The 26,324-nt window shown below is 55.2% G+C and overlaps 1 pseudogene; it reads left to right on the forward strand.

The window, feature by feature from the left end:
* Positions 1 to 26,324, forward strand: part of LOC142297086 (dystrobrevin beta-like) — a 126,954-nt pseudogene that overhangs the window by 94,199 nt on the left and 6,431 nt on the right.

Genomic DNA, 26,324 nt, shown 5'->3' on the forward strand with positions numbered 1-26,324 from the left:
CCAGACCTAAACCCTATGGAGCATCTGTGGGGCCCCCCTCACACGGGAGGTGGAGGAGCGCAAGGTCTGTAACATCCACCAGCTCCCAGCATGTCGTTATGGAGCATGGAAGACCTTCAGGCTTAAGAGACCGTGCTGGAAAATAACGGCGGCCACACAAAATATTCACACCAAGGGCACGATTGGGCATTTTCACTTAGGGGTGTACTCACTTTTGTTGCCAGTGATTTAGACATAAATGGCTATAATGAGTTATTTATACTGTTATACAAGCTGCGCACTGATACTGCACATTGTATACAAGCTGCGCACTGATACTGCACATTGTATACAAGCTGCGCACTGACACTGCACATTGTATACAAGCTGCGCACTGACACTGCACATTGTATACAAGCTGCGCACTGATACTGCACATTGTATACAAGCTGCACACTGACACTGCACATTGTATACAAGCTGCGCACTGACACTGCACATTGTATACAAGCTGCGCACTGATACTGCACATTGTATACAAGCTGCGCACTGACACTGCACATTGTATACAAGCTGCGCACTGACACTGCACATTGTATACAAGCTGCGCACTGATACTGCACATTGTATACAAGCTGCGCACTGATACTACACATTGTATACAAGCTGCGCACTGACACTGCACATTGTATACAAGCTGCGCACTGACACTGCACATTGTATACAAGCTGCGCACTGACACTGCACATTGTATACAAGCTGCGCACTGATACTGCACATTATATACAAGCTGTGCACTGACACTGCACATTGTATACAAGCTGCGCACTGACACTGCACATTGTATACAAGCTGCGCACTGATACTGCACATTGTATACAAGCTGCGCACTGATACTGCACATTGTATACAAGCTGCGCACTGACACTGCACATTGTATACAAGCTGCGCACCGACACTGCACATTGTATACAAGCTGCACACTGACACTGCACATTGTATACAAGCTGTACACTGACACTGCACATTGTATCACAGGGTCAGATCTGCAGTGTCGTCCCAGGAAAAGATGTAAAACGGTTACAAAAATGTCAGGGGTGTACTTACTTTTGTGATATACTGTATGGTGGATATAACAAGTCTACACACCCCTGGTAAAATCCCAGGTTTTTGTCACATAGAAATAATCTTTCCAAGAAGAATACATTTGTGATTTTTTTTTTTCCACCTGTAATGTCTCCCATATGCTGCAGCGATAGTCCCGCCCCCGTCGCACGTTCGATATATAGTGAAAGCTGCCGTAGCGATTATTATCGCTACGGCAGTTTCACACGCACATACCTGCCGTGCGACGTCCCTCTGGCCGGTGACCCGCCTCCTTCCTTAGGGGGCGGGTCGTGCGGCGTCACAGTGACGTCACATGGCAGGCGGCCAATTGAAGCGGAGGGGCGGAGATGAGCAGGATGTAAACATCCCGCCCACCTCCGTCCTTCTCATTGCAGCCGGCGGCAGGTAAGGTGAAGTTCCTCGCTCCTGCGGCTTCATACACAGCGATGTGCGCTGCCGCAGGAGCGAGGAACAACATCGCACCTGTCGCTGCACCGGCATTATGGAAATGTCGGAGGCTGCAACGATGATACGATAACGACGCTTTTGCGCTCGTTCATCGTATCAAAAAGGATTTGCACGTTGCGATATCGACTGCGACGCCGGATGTGCGTCACTTTCGATTTGACCCCATCGACATCGCACGTGCAATGTCGCAACGTGCAAAGCCGCCCTAAGGCTATGTGTCCACGGTAGAATGTACCTGCGGATTTCTTCGTCGCTCCATTGGGAGACCCAGACGATTGACGATTGGGTGTATAGCTACTGCCTCCGGAGGCCACACAAAGCATTACACTAAAAAGTGTAAGGCCCCTCCCCTTCTGGCTATACACCCCCAGTGGGATCACTGGCTCACCAGTTTTCTGCTTTGTGCGAAGGAGGTCAGACATCCACGCATAGCTCCACTGTTTAGTCAGCAGTAGCTGCTGGCTATATCGGATGGAAGAAAAGAGGGCCCATACTAGGGCCCCCAGCATGCTCCCTTCTCACCCCACTTGCGGTTTGTAAGGTTGAGGTACCTATTGCTGGTACGGAGGCTGGAGCCCACATGCTGTTTTCCTTCCACATCCCCCTGAGGGGCTCTGAGGAAGTGGGATCTTTCCGGCCACCAAGCCCTGAGGCCGGGCTCCATCCACAGACCCATAGAACCTGCTGGATGTGGAGCGGGAGTGCCGTTCAGGGACAAGGCCCTGCAACTTTCAGGTACTCTGTGTCCCCGAATGGCAGGCCACGCACACTCCAGGCTTGCTGGGTGTGCTAGTGCGCCGGGGACTGTAGCGCTGTGCGCTGGGCTTATAGTCCCTGCAGATTACTGGGGGACTTTACGTGTGGGGACCGCCGCGCTGACCGCCCCTGGAGCGGCGGCGCAGCTGCGACTTGTAGTGCGCCGGGGACGCGCCGACCGCGCTTTTACGGCGGCGGCGCTTCTAACTTTAGTCCCCGGCTTTTGCGGCCTAGCGCCGCTTCGTTCCCGCCCCCACCCTGTCACTCAGGGAAAGGGAGAGACGCTGCTCTATAGCAGCGCCGAGGGCTGGAGCCTTATTTGCATTCTCCAGCCCCCTTCACTAGACACAGTGGGCGCCGGGTTCCCGCTCTTGTCTCGGGCACGCCCTCGGCCCGCCCCTCTCCTCTGGACGCCGGCAGCCATTCCGGCACGCAGAGCGGGAAAACGGAGACACTGAGCTACCAGTACAGGATTCCGGCGCCACACTCCCGCTTTTGTGCGGGCGGTAAGCGGCAACTAAAGTGCTGACCCACTAATGCCGAAGTGTCCTGTTGTACTTTTGTACGGTCGCTATTCAGGATGCAGACCTAGAAACAGCAGCAAAAGATCAGGGGTGCTAAAGCACAGACTCTATATGCTGCTTGTCTTGCATGTGCTGCAGTGTCATGTGTCCTTTATGCTTGTATGCTTTACATTGCACTGTAAGGGCTATTCTTGGCTGTCTACCCGCCTAGATGGCTAGACAGCGGCAGCAAACAGCAATGGTGCTAAGGCACAAGCTTTCAATGCTGCTTGGATTGCATGTACTGCAGAGTTTATTTTCATGCTTGTACATTCACTGCATGTCGCTATTCTTGGCTAATGCTCCTTGATGACTAGACAACAGCAGCAGAAAAGCAAGGGTGCTAAGGCACAAGCTTTCAATGCTGCTTGGATTGCATGTGCTGCAGTGGTTATTTTCATGCTTGTATGCTATACATTCACTGTATGTCGCTTTTCTTGGCTAATGCTCATGAATAACTAGACAACGGCAGCAGAAAAGCAAAGGTGCCAAGGCACAGGCTTTCTATGCTCCTTGTACTGCATGTGCTGAAGTGTTTATTGTACTTCACGCTTGTATGCTATACATTGCACTGTACGGTCGCTATTCTTGGCTAATGCTCCTAGATGGCTAGACAGCAACAGCAAAAAAAAAAAAGCATGGGTGCCAAGGCACAGGCTTTCTATGCTGCTTGTACTGCATGTGCTGAAGTGTTTATTGTACTTCACGCTTGTATGCTATACATTGCACTGTACGGTCGCTATTCTTGGCTAATGCTCCTAGATGGCTAGACAGCAACAGCAAAAAAAAAAAAAAAAAAGCATGGGTGCCAAGGCACAGGCTTTCTATGCTCCTTGTACTGCATGTGCTGAAGTGTTTATTGTACTTCACGCTTGTATGCTATACATTGCACTGTACGGTCGCTATTCTTGGCTAATGCTCCTAGATGGCTAGACAGCAACAGCAAAAAAAAAAAAAAAAAAAGCATGGGTGCCAAGGCACAGGCTTTCTATGCTGCTTGTACTGCATGTGCTGAAGTGTTTATTGTACTTCATGCTTGTATGCTATACATTGCACTGTACGGTCGCTATTCTTGGCTAATGCTCCTAGATGGCTAGACAGCAACAGCAAAAAAAAAAAAAGGGCATGGCTTTCTATGCTGCTTGTACTGCATGCGATACTGTTCCAGGACCCCCAGTGTGTGCAATTACTCAACGGGGGTCTCTGCTACAGGTGGCCAAAAGAACCACCTGTGATCCCTGTCCAGGGACAGGGACGGAGTTGCAGTTTCCGCTGATATATTGTCTGTGACTATGACTAACATCTTACAGACTTTGCAGTCCAGACAGACCTTGGGCAATGTTGATTCAATGCCCCTGGCCACCCTGATTTCAAAACAAATCATGGCTCCAGGAGGGTCCCATGCATCCCAGAGTGCATGCTCTGACACGGACGACAGTCCCAGACGGCCTAAGCGAGCTCCCTGAGAACGGCCCTCGACTTCATCACAGTACTCTCTGTATGATGATGCAGACGTAGCTGTTCAGGACTCTGATCCTGAGACCGCTCTCAATCCGGATACACCGGATGGTGACGCTATGGTGAATAATCTTATAGCGTCCATCAATGGAAGGTTGGGTATTTCTCCCTCAACTCCTCCAGTGGAGGGGTCAGCTTCACAGCAGAAGAAATCCCTATTTCGGTATCTCAAGCGTATATTGAGTACTTTTCTGGTCACTCTGACTCCAGAGAAGCAGTCCAGGAACACCACGCTTATCCCGATAAGCGTTTCTCCAACCGTATTGAGGATACGCGTTGTCTCTTCCCCCCCTGACGTGCTCAAGCGCTCCAAGGGTGGATCCCCCAATCTCCAGGCTTGCGGCTAGATCTATAGTTGCAGTGGAAGATGGGACTTCACTTAAAGATGCCATTGACAGACAGATAGCCCTCTGGTTGCAATCTGTCTATGAAGCTATCGGCGGGTCGGTTGCCCCGGCATTCGCAGCCATGGAGGCACTCCAAGCTATTTCAGCTAGTATTGCGCAGAGGGACGCGGTCACATGTACATCTTGGCCGCAGTAGCGTCCTTCACCTCGCAATGTCGGCATTGCGACTCAAGCTGTTTATGCTGTCCTGGACTCTACGAGCCGTACGTCAGTGGCGTCCGCCAACTCCGTGTTGTTACGCTCCTAGTGTTAAGGGATTGGAGCAGATGCTGCTTCCACAAAAGTGCTTAACCAGATTGCCTTTATCTGGTGACAGACTGTTTCGTGAGCGGTTGGATTAAATCATTCAACTGTCCAAGGGTACGGATTCTTCCTTACCCCAGCTATCAAACAAGACCCATCAGGAGAAGGGACAGTCGAGGTTTCGGTCCTTCCCAGGCTCGGGCACGTCCCAATTGCCCTCGTCCAACAGGACTCAAAAGGCTCAGAGGGGCGCAGGTTCCTGGCGGGCTCAATCACGCCCGGAGAAGGCAGCCGGAGGAACCGCTACCGAGGCGGTTTTCCTCATGACTTTCAGCCCTCTCTCTCCGCATCCGCGGTCGGTGGCAGACTCCCCCGCTTTAGCGACATTTAACTGCCACAGGTCAATGGCCGGTGGGTGAGAGACAGTTTGTCGCAAAAACTTCCTCACCGGCCGAGCCGAGGCTCTTCCGCAGGCAGTAGGAGTCGTAATCCCGGTTCCTCCTCAGGAACAAGAGACTCTTTTTACTCCGTTCTGGTCGGGGTGACAAAATAGGACGACTCCTTCCGTTCCATTCTAGACCTTAAACTGCTCAACAAGCACGTGAAAACCAGGCGGTTCCGGATGGAATCCCTCCGCTCCGGCATTGCCTCAATGTCTCAAGGAGATTTCCTAGCATCAATAGACATCAGGATGCTTATCTCCACGTGCCGATTGCTCCAGAGCACCGGCGTTTGCTACGATTCGTTATTGAAGACGAGCATCTTCGGTTCGTAGCCCTACCCTTCGGTCTGGCGACAGCACCACGGGTTTTCACCAAGTTCATGGCAGCAGTGGGACCACTCCCGCACTCTCAGGGTCACCCTGTGATCCCTTACTTAGACCATCTACTTGTCAAGGCACTCTTTTAAGAGGCATGCCAACACAGCCTGAACATGGCGCTGGAGACTTCCCAGAGTTTCGGGTGGGTCCTCAACTTTTCAAAGTTAAACCCAATCGCTGGCATATCTTAGCTTGGGGTTTCACACTCCCTCAGCGATGGTGAAGCTTCCACTGGACAAACAGCGGTCACTACAGACGGGGGTGCAGTCTCTCCTTCAAGGAGACACCTCATCCAGAGGCAGTCCCTTTCACGCAGTTTCATCTGCGTCCACTTCAATAGAACATTCTTCGCTAATGGGAGGGGAAGTCGATGTCCCTACACAGGAACGTTCCCCTTTTCTCAGACGATCAAGGACTCTCTTCAGAGGAGTCCACTCTTCAGATCAATTGTCTGGAGCTCTGGGCAGTGTATATTGCCCTGCAAGACTTCCTGCAGTGGCTGGAAGGCAAACAGATCCGAATTCAGTCGGACAATCCACAGCGGTGGCATACATCAACCACCAAGGCGGACTACGCAGTCGGCGAGCCTCCCAGGAAGTCCGCCGGATTCTGCTAGGGGTGGAAGACAGAGCATACACCATATCCGCAGTTCACATCCCGAGCGTAGAAAACTGGGAAGCAGACTTCCTCAGTCACCAGGGCGTGGACGCAGGAGAATGGTCTCTGCACCCGGACGGGTTTCACAAATCGGCACAACGGCAAGGTCCCGGTTTTCATGACGATCAAAGAGCTCTGGCGACAGGCATCTCACGGTCAGTCAACCGTGGGCACTACCAGACCGGCCAGACTTACTGTCCTAAGGGCCGTTTTTCCATCTGAATTCTACGGCCCTGAACCTACTGTGTGGCCATTGAGTCCTAGATCCTAGTGTCCTCAGGATTATCCCTAGGGGTCGTTGCCACCATGAGACAGGCTATGAAGCCCACGTCTGCTAAGATCTACCACGGAAGTGGAAGATTTTCTTTTACTGGTGCTCTGTACAAGGAGTGTCCCCCTGGCCATTGGCATTGCCTACTTTTCTTTCCTTCCTGCAATCTGGGTTGGAAAAGGGCTTGTCGCTCGGCTCCCTTAAAGGGCAAGTCTCGGCGCTATTGGTGTTTTTTCAGAAGCGTCTAGCACGACGTCCGCAGGTACGCACGTTCCTGCAGGGGGTTTGTCATATCGTCCCCCCGTACGAGCGGCCGTTAGATCCATGGGATCTGAACAGGGTACTAGTTGCTCTCCAGAAGCCGCCTTTCGAGTCTCTGACGTATGTTTCACTCTCTCGACTATCACAGAAAGTGGCCTTTCTGGTAGCGATCACGTCTCTTCGGAGAGTGTCTGAGCTAGCAGCGCTGTCATCCAAGGCTCCCTTCCTGGTGGTCCACCAGGACAAGGTAGTGCTGCGCCCCATTCAGGAGTTTCTCCATAAGGTAGTATCCTCGTTTCATATTAATCAGGATATCTCCTTACCTTCCTTTTGTCCTCATCCGGTTCACCGGTATGAAAAGGATTTACATTTGTTAGATCTGATGAGAGCACTCAGAATCTACATTTCCCGCACGGCGCCCCTGCGCCGCTCTGATGCACTCTTTGTCCTTGTCGCTGGCCAACGCAAGGGGTCGCAGGCTTCTAAAGCCACCCTGGCTCGATGGATCAAAGAACCAATTCTGGAAGCCTACCGTTCTGCGGGGCTTCCGGTTCCTTCAGGGCTGAAGGCCCATTCTACCAGAGCCGTGGGTGCGTCCTGGGCATTACGACACCAGGCTTCGGCTCAACGAGTGTACCAGGCAGCTACCTGGTCGAGTTTGCACACTTTCACCAAACATTATCAGGTGCATACCTATGCTTCGGCGGACGCCAGCCTAGGTAGAAGAGTCCTGCAGGCGGCAGTTGCCTCCCCGTAGGGGAGGGCTGTCTTGCAGCTCTAACTTGAGGTATTTTGTTACCCACCCAGGGACAGCTTTTGGACGTCCCAATTGTCTGGGTCTCCCAATGGAGCGCCGAAGAAGAAGGGAATTTTGTTACTTACCGTAAATTCCTTTTCTTCTAGCTCCTATTGGGAGACCCAGCACCCGCCCTGTTGTCCTTCGGGATTTTTGGTGGTTTTTCGGGTACACATGTTGTTCATGTTGAATGGTTTTCAGTTCTCCGATGTTACTCGGAGTGAATTTGTTTAAACCAGTTATTGGCTTTCCTCCTTCTTGCTTTTGCACTAAAACTGGTGAGCCAGTGATCCCACTGGGGGTGTATAGCCAGAAGGGGAGGGGCCTTGCACTTTTTAGTGTAATGCTTTGTGTGGCCTCCGGAGGCAGTAGCTATACACCCAATCGTCTGGGTCTCCCAATAGGAGCTAGAAGAAAAGGAATTTACGGTAAGTAACAAAATTCCCTTCTTTTCTGCATCAAATTCCACAGCTTTCCCCCGGAATCCGCACCTTAGCATAGGTGCGGATTTGACGCGGATTTTGATGCGGATTTTGTCCATTGTACTCTATTGTGTTTCTGAATAAAGCTTAGTCTGTTTTGAAGGAAAAAAAAAGGCTCTTTATGTCATTTCCTGTCCCAACCCTCCTTTCTTCTCCATTATCCATTTTGTAATAAAGGGGCAGAAATGTTATAACCTGTCGCCACTTTTTTTGTAAAAAGCTGCTGCCAACACCACTGTGCTTATATACAGCATTTTAACAGGCTGTATATAATAACCCAGTGGTGGTGGCCGCAGCTTACAGCCAAAAAATGTGGTGCCATGTTCCCTTTCACTGGTATTTAAAAAAAAAAAAGTGCTCTGCTGTATTTTCACTGTCCAGCCCGATGCAAGCGAGCAACTGAGGGCTGTGCTTCTCAGCAGGATAAGGCTGAAGCATTCTCTGCCCCTCCCGCTGAGAAAAACAGTCCTCAGCTGCCCCTGAAAATGGCGGCTCCGTTGTGAAGCGCCATTCTCAGGTGCTGTACCGAGGCTCATCCAGCTGCCCTGATGCATTTGGCTGGCTGGGTAATACGGGGTTAATGCCAGTTTTCTGCAAACTGGCACTAAGCCCGAGGTTCATAATGTCATGCCTGTGTAGACACGGCCATTATGAACCTCCGTTTGGTAATAAAGAAAAGAAAACTTTTTTTTTTAAAATTTTATTTGAAAGAAAAACACACACACATCCCTGATTGCCATCTTTATTACTCCCTGAATCCCCCGATGATAATCCATGACAACTCCGATGTGCACCCGGCTGACCCGGGCACTGACGTCAGCCGGTGACAGCAGCCGTCAGTGTATTATTAAATGCTGCACAGCTCTTTTCCGGCAGCTGGGAACGTCTGACATCAGAGCCCTGGTCAGCTGACTTAATTCGCGAGCGCGGGCGGGTCAGCTGACTGCACACCGACAGCTGACGATGTGCAGTCATGTGACCCGGGCACGGACGTCAGCCGGTCCCAGCAGCCGTCAGTGTTCGAGATGCTGCAAAGCTCTCTTCCGTCTGCTGGTACCGGCTGACGTCCGTGCCCAGGTCACATGACTGCACATCGTCAGCTGTCGGTGTGCAGTCAGCTGACCCGCCTGCGCTCGCGAATTAAGTCAGCTGACCAGGGCTCTGATGTCAGACGTTCCCAGCTGCCGGAAAAGAGCTGTGCAGCATTTAATAATACACTGACGGCTGCTGTCACCGGCTGACGCCAGTGCCCGGGTCAGCCGGGTGCACATCGGAGCTGTCATGGATTATCATCGGGGGATTCAGGGAGTAATAAAGATGGCAATCAGGGATGTGTGTGTGTTTTTCTTTCAAATAAAATTTTAAAAAAAAAAGTTTTCTTTTCTTTATTACCAAACGGAGGTTCATAATGGCCGTGTCTACACAGGCATGACATTATGAACCTCGGGCTTAGTGCCAGTTTGCAGAAAACTGGCATTAACCCCGTATTACCCAGCCAGCCAATGCATCAGGGCAGCTGGATGAGCCTCGGTACAGCACCTGTGAATGGCGCTTCACAACGGAGCCGCCATTTTCAGGGGCAGCTGAGGACTGTTTTTCTCAGCGGGAGGGGCAGAGAATGCTTCAGCCTTATCCCGCTGAGAAGCACAGCCCTCAGTTGCTTGCTTGCATCGGGCTGGACAGTGAAAATACAGCGGAGCACTTTTTTTTTTTAAAAAAAGAATTGTGAAAAAAGAGCTGGGATCCTGTTTTGCCAGCTAAAAGCAAGCAGCCTGTAACTAGCTGCTTTTAGCTGGCAATCCAGAGTCCGGACACAACACGACTACACTGCCACTACTCTACACTACAAAATGGTGAAACTTCCTCTTCCTGAACTATCCTACATCACTTCCTGCGGATTTGTTTGCGAAATCCGCACCAAATCCGCAGGAAAAAGAGCCTGTGGGAACAGACCTGCAGATTTCTTGCGGATTTTACACCTTGCATTGACTTGCATGGGAAAAATCTGCAACAAAATCCGCAACAATAATTGACATGCTGCAGATTTTTCCGGATCAAAATCCGCGGCAAATCCGCCGCGGAAAAATCCGCAGCATGGGCACAGCATTTCCAAAATGCCATTGAAATGGCTTGGAAGTGCCGCTGCTGCAGATTTTCGGCAAATCCGCGGTAAATCCGCGGCAAAATCCGCGGTAAATCCGCAGCGTGGGCACATAGCCTAATACTTTCTTCCAAAATTGACTGATATGTGGAATTGTCCATAATTCCCTCTTCATTGACATATCCCCAGTTCTAGCTGCCAAAAACAGCCCCAAAGCACAATGCTGCCCCCAGCATGCCTCACTGTGGGGATGGTGATGCACAGCGTCAGGTTTTGCACCATTAGGAATTATGGCCAAACAGTCCCCCACTTGCTTTTTTTCTTTGTAAGTTTAGGCTTCTGTTTTGCCCACCGGTCAGATCACCACCCTCAATCTACTGAGGGTCCGACAGCAACATTAAAGGAGCTGCAGCAATGTCTGGCAGGTCCTGCATGTGTCAGGTATCTCGTATTCTGGGTGACATGATTTTTTTTTTTTTGTCCCTAGCAAAAACCCGGCATTTAATCAGGGGCGTGTAGACTTTGTGTGTCCACTGTATATCCGCTGTGATTGGTGTGTATTCTGCACGGGGGCTGCTTTCTGTCCTGATAGTGCTGCTTTGCTGCGCGCTCTCAGGAGGCTCGACTTACCTTCCTGTGTGCAGTCTCCTCTGCAGTGTTGCATTCTGGGAGTTGTTGTGCAGTGATGTCACTATACGGCGTACAGGGGTCCTGTGATGAGCCGAGCCTCTAGCACTCATGGGTCACGGGGCTCTGGGGTTCCTCCGCCGTGGTGTGGGGGTCCTGTGATGAGCCGAGCCTCTAGCACTCATGGGTCGGGGGGCTCTGGGGTTCCTCTGCCGTGGTGTGGGGGTCCTGTGATGAGCTGAGCCTCTAGCACCCATGGGTCGGGGGGCTCTGGGGTTCCTCTGCCGTGGTGTGGGGGTCCTGTGATGAGCTGAGCCTCTAGCACCCATGGGTCGGGGGGCTCTGGGGTTCCTCCGCTGTAGTGTGGGGGTCCTGTGATGAGCTGAGCCTCTAGCACTCATGGGTCGGGGGGCTCTGGGGTTCCTCCACCGTGGTGTGGGGGTCCGGCCCGTGTGCTGAGGCCGGGGGTGCAGTTGGGCAGGAGGTGGTGTCATGGGTCGGGGGGCTCCGGGTTTCCTTCGCCGTGGTGTGGGGTTCCGGCCCGTGTGCTGAGGCCGGGGGTGCAGTTGGGCAGGAGGTGGTGTCATTGTATTACCGCTGTCATGTGGCCCCCGGGGCCCTCATCTCACGCCTCCTTCTGATGTTGTCTCGCAGGTCGCAGCACATCATGGACACTGGCAGCCGCCTCCCGGACGAGCACGCGCTGATAGCGGACTATGTGGCCCGGCTCCGCAGCGGCACACGGTTAGTGATCGGGGGGAGCGGCCGCTGCTCCTCAGACACCATTCACTTCTATGTGCTACATTGTAACCAAGGGGTCGGCGGTCGGTCACTGATAGTATCACCCACCTGGTATCTGGCGGCAATCTCACCCATCACTGGGCGGGGCCACCCCATGACCCGTCACTGGGCGGGGCCTCCTCATGACCCGTCACTGGGCGGGGCCTCCCCATGACCCGTCACTGGGCGGGGCCTCCCCGTCACTGGGCGGGGCCTCCCCGTCACTGGGCGGGGCCTCCCCGTCACTGGGCGGGGCCTCCCCGTCACTGGGCGGGGCCGACCCGTCACTGGGCGGGGCCACCCCGTCACTGGGCGGGGCCTCCCCATCACCCGTCACTGGGTGGGGCCTCCCCGTCACCGGGCGGGGCCTCCCCGTCACTGGGCGGGGCCACCCCGTCACTGGGCAGGGCCTCCCATCACTGGGCAGGGCCTCTCTATCCCTGGCGCCATGTCTCGCCCACCATTCCCCAATATGGCTGATTTGTGCATGCATGTTCTCACCGCCATTATTTCACATCCAATCTACTGCAGTCACATCCGGAGCTGCACTCACCAGTCTACTGCAGTCACATCCGGAGCTGCACTCACCAGTCTACTGCAGTCACATCCGGAGCTGCACTCACCAGTCTACTGCAGTCACATCCGGAGCTGCACTCACCAGTCTACTGCAGTCACATCCGGAGCTGCACTCACCAGTCTACTGCAGTCACATCCGGAGCTGCACTCACCAGTCTACTGCAGTCACATCCGGAGCTGCACTCACCAGTCTACTGCAGTCACATCCGGAGCTGCACTCACCAGTCTACTGCAGTCACATCCGGAGCTTCACTCACCTTTCTACTGCAGTCACATCCGGAGCTGCACTCACCAGTCTACTGCAGTCACATCCAGAGCTGCACTCACCAGTCTACTGCAGTCACATCTGGAGCTGCACTCACCAGTCTACTGCAGTCACATCCGGAGCTGCACTCCCCAGTCTACTGCAGTCACATCCGGAGCTGCACTCACCATTCTGCTGCTGTCTGCGGTCTCCTGTGCAGCATTGTGGGACTTGTAGTGTTTACAACCCTGCAAGGCGCATAGCGAGGGCGATAGAAGCAGCTCCGGCTGTGGATGATGGTTCCCCCCATGTTGTCACTCCTGCCTGTGTACGACCCTGGATGGTGCCCTTTAGGGGTCTCTAAATACAGTCTGGTGGGACGATGAGAGTACCCCTGGTGTGGGATCCTCCGCTCCGGAGGATGATGGGAGTAACCCCTGGTGTGGGATCCTCCGCTCCGGAGGATGATGGGAGTAACCCCTGGTGTGGGATCCTCCGCTCCGGAGGATGATGGGAGTGACCCCTGGTGTGGGATCCTCCGCTCCGGAGGATGATGGGAGTGACCCCTGGTGTGAGATCCCCCGCTCCGGAGGATGATGGGAGTGACCCCTGGTGTGAGATCCTCCGCTCCGGAGGATGATGGGAGTAACCCCTGGTGTGGGATCCTCCGCTCCGGAGGATGATGGGAGTGACCCCTGGTGTGAGATCCTCGGCTCCGGAGGATGATGGGAGTGACCCCTGGTGTGAGATCCTCCGCTCTGGAGGATGATGGGAGTGACCCTTGGTGTGAGATCCTCCGCTCTGGAGGATGATGGGAGTAACCCCTGGTGTGGGATCCTCCGCTCCGGAGGATGATGGGAGTGACCCCTGGTGTGAGATCCCCCGCTCCGGAGGATGATGGGAGTGACCCCTGGTGTGAGATCCTCCGCTCCGGAGGATGATGGGAGTGACCCCTGGTGTGAGATCCTCGGCTCCGGAGGATGATGGGAGTGACCCCTGGTGTGAGATCCTCGGCTCCGGAGGATGATGGGAGTGACCCCTGGTGTGAGATCCCCCGCTCCGGAGGATGATGGGAGTGACCCCTGGTGTGAGATCCCCCGCTCCGGAGGATGATGGGAGTAGCCCCTGGTGTGAGATCCTCCGCTCCGGAGGATGATGGGAGTAGCCCCTGGTGTGAGATCCTCCGCTCCGGAGGATGATGGGAGTGACCCCTGGTGTGGGATCCTCTGCTCCGGAGGATGATGGGAGTGACCCCTGGTGTGAGATCCCCCGCTCCGGAGGATGATGGGAGTAACCCCTGGTGTGAGATCCTCCGCTCTGGAGGATGATGGGAGTGACCCCTGGTGTGAGATCCTCCGCTCCGGAGGATGATGGGAGTGACCCCTGGTGTGAGATCCTCCGCTCCGGAGGATGATGGGAGTGACCCCTGGTGTGAGATCCTCCGCTCCGGAGGATGATGGGAGTAACCCCTGGTGTGAGATCCTCTGCTCCGGAGGATGATGGGAGTGATCCCTGGTGTGAGATCCTCCGCTCCGGAGGATGATGGGAGTGACCCCTGGTGTGAGATCCCCCGCTCCGGAGGATGATGGGAGTGACCCCTGGTGTGAGATCCCCCGCTCCGGAGGATGATGGGAGTGACCCCTGGTGTGAGATCCTCGGCTCTGGAGGATGATGGGAGTAACCCCTGGTGTGAGATCCCCCGCTCCGGAGGATGATGGGAGTGACCCCTGGTGTGAGATCCCCCGCTCCGGAGGATGATGGGAGTGACCCCTGGTGTGAGATCCTCGGCTCCGGAGGATGATGGGAGTGACCCCTGGTGTGAGATCCCCCGCTCCGGAGGATGATGGGAGTGACCCCTGGTGTGAGATCCTCCGCTCTGGAGGATGATGGGAGTAACCCCTGGTGTGAGATCCCCCGCTCCGGAGGATGATGGGAGTGACCCCTGGTGTGAGATCCTCGGCTCCGGAGGATGATGGGAGTGACCCCTGGTGTGAGATCCCCTGCTCCGGAGGATGATGGGAGTGACCCCTGGTGTGAGATCCTCCGCTCCGGAGGATGATGGGAGTGACCCCTGGTGTGGGATCCTCCGCTCCGGAGGATGATGGGAGTGACCCCTGGTGTGAGATCCTCCGCTCCGGAGGATGATGGGAGTGACCCCTGGTGTGAGATCCTCGGCTCCGGAGGATGATGGGAGTGACCCCTGGTGTGAGATCCCCCGCTCCGGAGGATGATGGGAGTGACCCCTGGTGTGAGATCCTCCGCTCCGGAGGATGATGGGAGTGACCCCTGGTGTGAGATCCTCGGCTCCGGAGGATGATGGGAGTAACCCCTGGTGTGGGATCCTCCGCTCCGGAGGATGATGGGAGTAACCCCTGGTGTGAGATCCTCGGCTCCGGAGGATGATGGGAGTAGCCCCTGGTGTGAGATCCCCCGCTCCGGAGGATGATGGGAGTAGCCCCTGGTGTGAGATCCTCCGCTCCGGAGGATGATGGGAGTAACCCCTGGTGTGAGATCCTCCGCTCCGGAGGATGATGGGAGTGACCCCTGGTGTGAGATCCTCCGCTCCGGAGGATGATGGGAGTGACCCCTGGTGTGAGATCCTCCGCTCCGGAGGATGATGGGAGTAACCCCTGGTGTGAGATCCTCCGCTCCGGAGGATGATGGGAGTAACCCCTGGTGTGAGATCCTCCGCTCCGGAGGATGATGGGAGTGACCCCTGGTGTGGGATCCTCCGCTCCGGAGGATGATGGGAGTGACCCCTGGTGTGAGATCCTCCGCTCCGGAGGATGATGGGAGTGACCCCTGGTGTGAGATCCTCGGCTCCGGAGGATGATGGGAGTGACCCCTGGTGTGAGATCCCCCGCTCCGGAGGATGATGGGAGTAGCCCCTGGTGTGAGATCCTCCGCTCTGGAGGATGATGGGAGTAACCCCTGGTGTGAGATCCTCCGCTCCGGAGGATGATGGGAGTGACCCCTGGTGTGAGATCCTCGGCTCCGGAGGATGATGGGAGTGACCCCTGGTGTGAGATCCCCCGCTCCGGAGGATGATGGGAGTGACCCCTGGTGTGAGATCCTCCGCTCCGGAGGATGATGGGAGTGACCCCTGGTGTGAGATCCTCGGCTCCGGAGGATGATGGGAGTAACCCCTGGTGTGGGATCCTCCGCTCCGGAGGATGATGGGAGTAACCCCTGGTGTGAGATCCTCGGCTCCGGAGGATGATGGGAGTAGCCCCTGGTGTGAGATCCCCCGCTCCGGAGGATGATGGGAGTAGCCCCTGGTGTGAGATCCTCCGCTCCGGAGGATGATGGGAGTAACCCCTGGTGTGAGATCCTCCGCTCCGGAGGATGATGGGAGTGACCCCTGGTGTGAGATCCTCCGCTCCGGAGGATGATGGGAGTGACCCCTGGTGTGAGATCCTCCGCTCCGGAGGATGATGGGAGTAACCCCTGGTGTGAGATCCTCCGCTCCGGAGGATGATGGGAGTAACCCCTGGTGTGAGATCCTCCGCTCCGGAGGATGATGGGAGTGACCCCTGGTGTGAGATCCTCCGCTCCGGAGGATGATGGGAGTGACCCCTGGTGTGAGATCCTCCGCTCCGGAGGATGATGGGAGTGACCCCTGGTGTGAGATCCTCCGCTCCGGAGGATGATGGGAGTAACCCCTGGTGTGAGATCCCCCGCTCCGGAGGATGATGGGAGTAACCCCTGGTGTGAGATCCTCCGCTCCGGAGGATGATGGGAGTAACCCCTGGTGTGAGATCCTCCGCTCCGGAGGATGATGGGAGTGACCCCTGGTGTGAGATCCTCCGCTCCGGAGGATGATGGGAGTGACCCCTGGTGTGAGATCCTCCGCTCCGGAGGATGATGGGAGTGACCCCTGGTGTGAGATCCTCCGCTCCGGAGGATGATGGGAGTGATGCTCTGCGTTTCCTCCGCAGTGTGTTGGACAGCCCCAGTCGTCTGGACGAGGAGCATCGTCTCATCGCTCGATACGCCGCCAGACTCGCCGCCGAGGCCGGGAACTCTGTGAGTAACGGACCGTCCACAGCTGACATGCGTCACAGTGTGTCACCTCCACCTGTCCTTATACTGCGGCCACATCCAGAGCTGCTCTGTCCTCTCCTCTGCTTTGGTCACATCAAGAGCTGCAATCCTAACTCTGCCCAGAGCCCCGGGCAGAAAGAAGAGAATTACCAAACCAATTAACACTTAAGAGCTTTTAATGAGAATAAATTAAATTATGTAAATAGACAAATAAGTGTCCGTAATTAGTGCAATTCAATAACTGGCTCCCCAGTGTTTCACCCAAATGCTTCATCAGGGGGACGAGGCAGCTACCCCATGATGAAGCCGGTATTGGGGTGAAACCTGGTGCGGCTGTGAATGTTCCTCTTCCTGCTCTGGGACAGTTGGTGTTAGGGCTGTTTTCTGCCACTTGCCGCAGGGTGAGGCTGAATTCTGCGCCCCTCACTCCTCCCCTGCGTGGTTTTTGCTGTACACGGTGCAGCCGGGAGACGTCAGGTCCTGCAGCTCTGGTCGTGACCGAGGATCAGACATTCATTACCTTCTCCTCTACAGCCGCGACCACCCACCGAGCTCAGCTTTAACTTTGACGCCAACAAGCAGCAGCGGCAGCTGATCGCTGAGCTAGAGAACAAGAACAGGTGAGGGCAGCCTGGGGAGGGAGCAGGCTGCAGGAGAGGACATCCCGGGGAGGGAGCAGGCTGCAGGAGAGGACATCCCGGGGAGGGAGCAGGCTGCAGGAGAGGACATCCCGGGGAGGGCGCAGGCTGCAGGTGAGGGCAGCCCGGGGAGGGAGCAGGCTGCAGGTGAGGGCAGCCCGGGGAGGGAGCAGGCTGCAGGTAAGGACAGGCCGGGGAGGGAGCAGGCTGCAGGTAAGGACATCCCGGGGAGGGAGCAGGCTGCAGGTGAGGACAGCCCGGGGAGGGTGCAGGCTGCAGGTAAGGACATCCCGGGGAGGGTGCAGGCTGCAGGTAAGGACAGCCCGGGGAGGGAGCAGGCTGCAGGTGAGGACAGCCCGGGGAGGGAGCAGGCTGCAGGTAAGGACAGCCCGGGGAGGGAGCAGGCTGCAGGTAAGGACATCCCGGGGAGGGAGCAGGCTGCAGGTGAGGACAGCCCGGGGAGGGAGCAGGCTGCAGGTGAGGACATCCCGGGGAGGGAGCAGGCTGCAGGTGAGGACAGCCCGGGGAGGGAGCAGGCTGCAGGTGAGGACAGCCCGGGGAGGGAGCAGGCTGCAGGTGAGGGCAGCCCGGGGAGGGAGCAGGCTGCAGGAGAGGACATCCCGGGGAGGGAGCAGGCTGCAGGTGAGGACAGCCCGGGGAGGGAGCAGGCTGCAGGTGAGGGCGGCCCGGGGAGGGAGCAGGCTGCAGGTGAGGGCAGCCCGGGGAGGGAGCAGGCTGCAGGTGAGGACAGCCTGGGGAGGGAGCAGGCTGCAGGTGAGGACATCCCGGGGAGGGAGCAGGCTGCAGGTAAGGACAGCCCGGGGAGGGAGTAGGCTTCAGGTGAGGACATCCCGGGGAGGGAGCAGGCTGCAGGTAAGGACAGCCCAGGGAGGGAGCAGGCTGCAGGTGAGGGTGGCCCGGGGAGGGAGCAGGCTGCAGGTGAGGGCAGCCCGGGGAGGGAGCAGGCTGCAGGTAAGGACAGCCTGGGGAGGGAGCAGGCTGCAGGTGAGGACATCCCGGGGAGGGAGCAGGCTGCAGGTGAGGACATCCCGGGGAGGGAGCAGGCTGCAGGTAAGGACAGCCCGGGGAGGGAGCAGGCTGCAGGTAAGGACAGCCCGGGGAGGGAGCAGGCTGCAGGTAAGGACGGCCCGGGGAGGGAGCAGGCTGCAGGTGAGGGTGGCCCGGGGAGGGAGCAGGCTGCAGGTGAGGGCAGCCTGGGGAGGGAGCAGGCTGCAGGTGAGGACATCCCGGGGAGGGAGCAGGCTGCAGGTGAGGACATCCCGGGGAGGGAGCAGGCTGCAGGTAAGGACAGCCCGGGGAGGGAGTAGGCTTCAGGTGAGGGCAGCCCGGGGAGGGAGCAGGCTGCAGGTGAGGACGGCCCGGGGAGGGAGCAGGCTGTAGGATAGAGTGGCCCCATTGGGAGGGAACAGAATCAGGCAAGAGTCACTGGGGAGTGTGTAATACAGGCAGGGGCGGCCCTGGCACCAGGGAGGGGGATATTGCCATACAGTGAGCAGGTTTACAAACGGACCTCCCTACAGAATCTTTAATATAACCTACAGGTTTGTTCATCCTGGGCATTCTGGTCCCTGTCCATATTATTAGACCTGCAGGCAGGAGGTGAGGCGTATTATGGGGTGGTAAGAGTATAGTAGGTGGGTGGACAGCGCTCCTCGGGGGTGGGGCTTCACTCAGTAATGGACGTCTTTCATTACAGGGAAATCTTGCAGGAGATTCAGCGGCTGCGTCTGGAGCACGAGCAGGCGTCACAGCCCACCCCCGAGAAAGCGCAGCAAAACCCCACCCTGCTAGCTGAGCTGCGGCTCCTCCGGTGAGTGGAAGGCTACCGCAGCATGGTTAGGGGCAATATTAACTCCATCACTAACGTGTCCATGCTGTCCGCAGGCAGAGGAAGGACGAGCTGGAGCAGAGGATGTCAGCTCTGCAGGAGAGCCGGCGGGAGCTGATGGTGCAGCTGGAGGGGCTGATGAAGCTGCTGAAGGTAAGGACCCCACTGGACGGGCGCCGGGGACGACCGCTCAATGAGGGGGGAGGAGGACAGTCTGGTATTAGGGATGGGCAAAACCAACAGTAACTGATAAATGATCCATGGGATACAGAAAGGAGATGAGACCCAGTGACTGCAGGGCATCATGGGCCAGGTCCATATCTCTTTGCATTCCAACATATCTGCTCCCATTGGATACAATGCAGTGCAGGCGTCGCTGATCTTTATGTCCTCCTGCCCTGACATCTACCTCCTATACGCTGAGGTCGGACGCGCCTGGTGCCTCACATAACGATAACACCAGCAGATTCTCTGTACGATTCTGTATCCAGCGCTGTATAGATCAGTGCACAGACGGCTTCCATCCAATAATGGAGTGATCCAGTGATCAATTCTACAATAGATTCCCGGATGACAACAGTTACATGTACATTCCCCGGAGTGTGATCTGCTCTTCTCCTCGTTATGTTCAGTTTAAACCCTTACTTTCCCTCCGCTCTCTATACAGCGGAGGGAAAAACCTGCAGATGTGTCTGTATAGAGAGGGAGGGAAAAACCTGCAGATGTGTCTGTATAGCGAGCGGAGGGAAAAACCTGCAGATGTGTCAGTATAAAGAGCGGAGGAAAAAACCTGCAGATGTGTCTATATAGAGAGCGGAGGGAAAAACCTGCAGATGTGTCTGTATAGAGAGCAGAGGGAAAAACCTGCAGATGTGTCTGTATAGAGAGCGGAGGGGAAAACCTGCAGATGTGTCTGTATAGAGAGAAGGGGGAAAAACCTGCAGCTGTGTCTGTATAGAGAGCGGAGGGGAAAACCTGCAGATGTGTCTGTATAGAGAGCGGAGGGAAAAACCTGCAGCTGTGTCTGTATAGAGAGTGGAGGGAAAAACCTGCAGATGTGTCTGTATAGCAAGCGGAGGGAAAAACCTGCAGATGTGTCTGTATAGAGAGCGGAGGGAAAAACCTGCAGATGTGTCTGTATAGAGAGGAGGGAAAAACCTGCAGATGTGTCTGTATAGAGACAGGAGGGAAATACCTGCAGATGTGTCTGTATAGAGAGCGGAGGGAAAAAGCTGCAGATGTGTCTGTATAGAGACAGGAGGGAAATACCTGCAGATGTGTCTGTATAGAGAGCGGAGGGAAAAAGCTGCAGATGTGTCTGTATAGAGACAGGAGGGAACAACCCGCAGATGTGTCTGTATAGAGACAGGAGGGAAATACCTGCAGCTGTGTCTGTATAGAGAGCGGAGGGAAAAACCTGCAGATGTGTCTGTATAGAGAGGGAGGGAAAAACCTGCAGATGTGTCTGTATAGAGAGGAGGGAAAAACCTGCAGATGTGTCTGTAAAGAGACAGGAGGGAAATACCTGCAGATGTGTCTGTATAGAGAGCGGAGGGAAAAAGCTGCAGATGTGTCTGTATAGAGACAGGAGGGAAATACCTGCAGATGTGTCTGTATAGAGAGCGGAGGGAAAAAGCTGCAGATGTGTCTGTATAGAGACAGGAGGGAACAACCCGCAGATGTGTCTGTATAGAGACAGGAGGGAAATACCTGTAGCTGTGTCTGTATAGAGAGCGGAGGGGAAAACCTGCAGATGTGTCTGTATAGAGACAGGAGGGAAATACCTGCAGATGTGTCTGTATAGAGAGCGGAGGGAAAAAGCTGCAGATGTGTCTGTATAGAGAGCGGAGGGAAAAAGCTGCAGATGTGTCTGTATAGAGAGGAGGGAAAAACCTGCAGATGTGTCTGTATAGAGAGCGGAGGGAAAAAGCTGCAAATGTGTCTGTATAGAGAGCGGAGAGAAAAACCTGCAGATGTGTCTGTATAGAGAGGGTTTCCACTGTACATCCTCCGGAGTGTGATCCGCTCCTACAGTAAAACCGATCTCCTCATTATACCGGATATTGAATCGCCACTTTCTTATCTGGGTCACGTCATCACCGATCCCGTTATTATAGCCATCATTACCCAGATTATGTGATCTAGTCCAGAAGTGATTTCTTCTTTATACTGATCATTGTTGTGTGATCTGCTCCACACCTCATCCTCTTAGTATATTTACTGTGATCTACTCCACAACATATCTCTTATTGTTATATTGTTCTGTGATCTAATTCACACAAGATCCTTTATTTTAGCGTTGTGTGAACTGTTCCACACTTGATCCCTTATTCTGTGGTCATTTGGTTTGCACACCAGATCCCCTGATACCATCCATTGATCTGCTGCACACCAGATCCCCATATTATACCGTCCTGTGATCTGCTCCTCACCAGATCCCCGTATTATACCGTCCTGTGATCTGCTCCTCACCAGATCCCTGTATTATACCGTCCTGTGATCTGCTCCTCACCAGATCCCCGTATTATACCCTCCTGTGATCTGCTCCTCACCAGATCCCCGTATTATACTGTCCTGTATTCTGCTCTCACCAGATCCCCGTATTATACCGTCCTGTGATCTGCTCGTCACCAGATCCCCGTATGTGATCTGCTCCTCACCAGATCCCCGTATTATACCCCCCTGTGATCTGCTTCTCACCAGATCCCTGTATTATACCCCCCTGTGATCTGCTCCTCACCAGATCCCTGTATTATACCCCCCTGTGATCTGCTTCTCACCAGATCCCTGTATTATACCCCCCTGTGATCTGCTTCTCACCAGATCCCTGTATTATACCCCCCTGTGATCTGCTCCTCACCAGATCACGTCTCGGCTGTGATCTCTTTGCCTGTGTTCCCGTCTCTGTGACTCTGATTCTGTTTCTTCTTTGTCGCCGCAGGAGGAGGAGCAGAAGCAGGCCGTAAGTGACCGCATGATCCCCGGCGACCGCCACCGCCTGTGCGCTGCATGTGACTGAGCTGACATTCCGCATGTGCCGGAGCCGCCAGGGCCCACAGCACTAATATCTTACTCCAGTCACATCCAGAGCTTCCTCCGCTGTGGTGCGGCTCCTCCCAGGACGCGTGCACCACCGTGCGATACGTTATATCGGAGCGCAGCTCTGGATGTGACTGCAGCATTCCTCCTAACCTCCTCTAATACCGCTTTGTCACTGCCTGACACGACTAATGGGGGCACGGCTGCGGGGGGCTGCTCTCACCGTCCTCTGAATAACCTCTTCCCTCCATATTAGTGGCCGCAGTGAGGAGGATGGGGGCAAATATGGCCGAGAAAACGCCTCCTCATCGCTCCTCCTTCTCTACGCTCCCGTCAGTACAGCCTGCAGTGTAAAGAATGGGGGTCGTCACCTCAGGGGATAGGAGGGGGTCTTCAAGTGAGAGATCAGCCATTTCCACAGCAGTGTTTCCACTAGCTCAGTCACGCATTAGGAACGTGAACCTCCATGCTTTACACTGCAGGCTCCTCTCACATAAGTGGAGAACAGATAACATTATATTCCTCAATATAAGAAACGCATCTGGAATCGCTAAACGTTACTAGAGAAAGCAAAGCAGCGGGAGCCGGCGAGGGAAGCAAGACCACGCCACGTGGCACCGCACACCCCCGGCAGAACGTGCCGCCATCAGCAGCTCCTGTAGAGGCAATGGTGGACGTCCAGCCAATAGTCCAGAGATCCGAAGAAAGCATAACACCGAAAACATCCATCATCAGTTTAGACATGCAGGTCCTCATAGGGCCACTAGGTGGTGATCCTCACATGATCTCCACCGCGAGCCTACAAGGACGGCAGAAGAACAAGAGGAAACAACGTCCATTGTGCAGGCGGCTGTAATAAAGAAAATAGAGATGTCCACAGGTGTGACGTAATATGATCGTCTATGTACCGCTCCTCATACCATAGAGCGAGAACTCCTCGGTCATCCTTCTGCCCCTCGTTATACCATAGAGCGAGGACTCCCGGTCATCCTTCTGCCCCTCGTTATACCATAGAGCGAGGACTCCCCAGTCATCCTTCTGCCCCTCCTCATACCATTGAGTAGAGGACTCCCCCGTCATCTTTCTACCTCTCCTTATACCATAGAGCGAGGACTCCCCGGTCAGCCTTCTGCCCCTCCTCATACTATAGAGTAGAGGACTCCCCCGTCATCTTTCTACCTCTCCTTATACCATAGAGCGAGGACTCCCCGGTCATCCTTCTGCCCCTCCTCATACTATAGAGTAGAGAACTCCTTGGTCATCCTTCTGCCCCTCGTTATACCATAGAGCGAGGACTCCTGGTCATCCTTCTGCCCCTCGTTATACCATAGAGCGATGACTCCCCGGTCATCTTTCTACCTATCTTTATACCATAGAGCGAGGACTCCCCGGTCATCCTTCTGCCCCTCCTCATACCATAGAGCGAGGACTCCCCGGTCATCCTTCTGCCCTCCTCATAGTAGAGGACACCTCGGTCATCCTTCTGCCCCTCCTCATACCATAGAGCAAGGTCTCCCCAGTCATCCTTCTGCCCCTCCTCATACCATAGACTAGGGGGACTCCCTGGTCTTCCTTCTGTCCCTTGTTATACCATAGAGCGAGGACTCCTGGTCATCCTTCTGCCCCTCATTATACCATAGAGCGAGGACTCCTGGTCATCCTTCTGCCCCTCGTTATACCATAGAGCGATGACTCCCCGGTCATCTTTCTACCTATCTTTATACCATAGAGCGAGGACTCCCCGGTCATCCTTCTGCCCCTCCTCATACCATAGAGCGAGGACTCCCCGGTCATCCTTCTGCCCCTCCTCATACCATAGAGTGAGGACTCCTGGTCATCCTTCTGCCCTCCTCATAGTAGAGGACTACTCGGTCATCCTTCTGCCCCTCCTCATACCATAGAGCGAGGACTCCTCAGTCATCCTTCTGCCCCCTCCTCATACCATAGAGTAGGGGGGACTCCCTGGTCTTCCTTCTGCCCCTTGTTATACCATAGAGCGAGGACTCCTGGTCATCCTTCTGCCCCTCCTCATACCATAGAGCGAGGACTCCTCGGTCATCCTTTTGCCCCTCCTCATACCATAGAGCGAGGACTCCCCGGTCATCCTTCTGCCCCTCCTCATACCATAGAGCGAGGACTCCCCGGTCATCCTTCTGCCCCTCCTCATACCATAGAGCGAGGACTCCCCGGTCATCCTTCTGCCCCTCCTCATACCATAGAGCGAGGACTCCCCGGTCATCCTTCTGCCCCTCCTCATACCATAGAGCGAGGACTCCTGGTCATCCTTCTGCCCCTCCTCATACCATTGAGGAGAGGACTCCCCGGTCATCCTTCTGCTCCTTGTTATACCATAGAGCGAGGACTCCCGGTCATCCTTCTGCCCCTCGTTATACCATAGAGCGAGGACTCCCGGTCATCCTTCTGCCCCTCCTCATACCATAGAGCGAGGACTCCCGGTCATCCTTCTGCCCCTCCTCATACCATAGAGCGAGGACTCCCCGGTCATCCTTCTGCCCCTCCTCATACCATAGAGAGAGGACTCCCCGGTCATCCTTCTGCCCCTCTTCATACCATAGAGTGAGGACTCCTGGTCATCCTTCTGCCCCTCCTCATACCATTGAGTAGAGGACTCCCCAGTCATCCTTCTGCTCCTTGTTATACCATAGAGCGAGGACTCCCGGTCATCCTTCTGCCCCTCGTTATACCATAGAGCGAGGACTCCCGGTCATCCTTCTGCCCCTCCTCATACCATAGAGCGAGGACTCCCCGGTCATCCTTCTGCCCCTCCTCATACCATAGAGCGAGGACTCCCGGTCATCCTTCTGCCCCTCCTCATACCATAAAGCGAGGACTCCCCGGTCATCCTTCTGCCCCTCCTCATACCATAGAGAGAGGACTCCCCGGTCATCCTTCTGCCCCTCTTCATACCATAGAGCGAGGACTCCTGGGTCATCCTTCTGCCCCTCCTCATACCATAGAGCGAGGACTCCCCGGTCATCCTTCTGCCCCTCCTCATACCATAGAGAGAGGACTCCCGGTCATCCTTCTGCCCCTCCTCATACCATAGAGCGAGGACTCCCCGGTCATCCTTCTGCCCCTCCTCATACCATAGAGAGAGGACTCCCCGGTCATCCTTCTGCCCCTCCTTATACCATAGAGCGAGGACTCCTCAGTCATCCTTCTGCCTCCTCCTCATACCATAGAGTAGGGGACTCCCTGGTCTTCCTTCTGGCCCTCCTTCTACCATAGAGTAGGGGACTCCCCAGTCATTCTTCTGCCCCTCCTCATACCCTAGAGTAGGGGACTCCACGGTCATCCTTCTGGCCCTCATTCTACCATAGAGCGAGGACTCCTCAGTCATCCTTCTGCCCCTCCTCATACTGTAGAGTAGGGGACTCCCCGGTAATCCTTCTGCCCCTCCTCATACCATAGAGCGAGGACTCCCGGTCATCCTTCTGCCCCTCCTCATACCATAGAGCGAGGACTCCCCGGTCATCCTTCTGCCCCTCCTACCATAGAGCGAGGACTCCCCAGTCATCCTTCTGCCCCTTGTTATACCATAGAGCGAGGACTCCCCTGTCATCCTTATGCCCCTCCTCATAGTAGAGGACACCTCGGTCATCCTTCTGCCCCTCCTCATACCCTAGAGTAGAGGACTCTCCAGTCATCCTTCTGCCCCTCCTCATACCATAGAGCGAGGACTCCCCGGTCATCCTTCTGCCCCTCCTCATACCATAGAGTGAGGACTCCCCGGTCATCCTTCTGCCCTCCTCATAGTAGAAGACACCTCGGTCATCCTTCTGCCCCTCCTCATACCATAGAGCAAGGTCTCCCCAGTCATCCTTCTGCCCCTCCTCATACCATAGAGCGAGGACTCCTCAGTCATCCTTCTGCCCCCTCCTCATACCATAGAGTAGGGGGGACTCCCTGGTCTTCCTTCTGCCCCTTGTTATACCATAGAGCGAGGACTCCTGGTCATCCTTCTGCCCCTCGTCATACCATTGAGTAGAGGACTCCCTGGTCATCCTTCTGCCCCTTGTTATACCATAGAGCGAGGACTCGCGGTTATCCTTCTGCCCCTCGTTATACCATAGAGCG

This window comes from Anomaloglossus baeobatrachus, chromosome 3, assembly GCF_048569485.1.
Source record: "Anomaloglossus baeobatrachus isolate aAnoBae1 chromosome 3, aAnoBae1.hap1, whole genome shotgun sequence".
In the NCBI taxonomy this organism is placed as follows: domain Eukaryota; kingdom Metazoa; phylum Chordata; class Amphibia; order Anura; family Aromobatidae; genus Anomaloglossus; species Anomaloglossus baeobatrachus.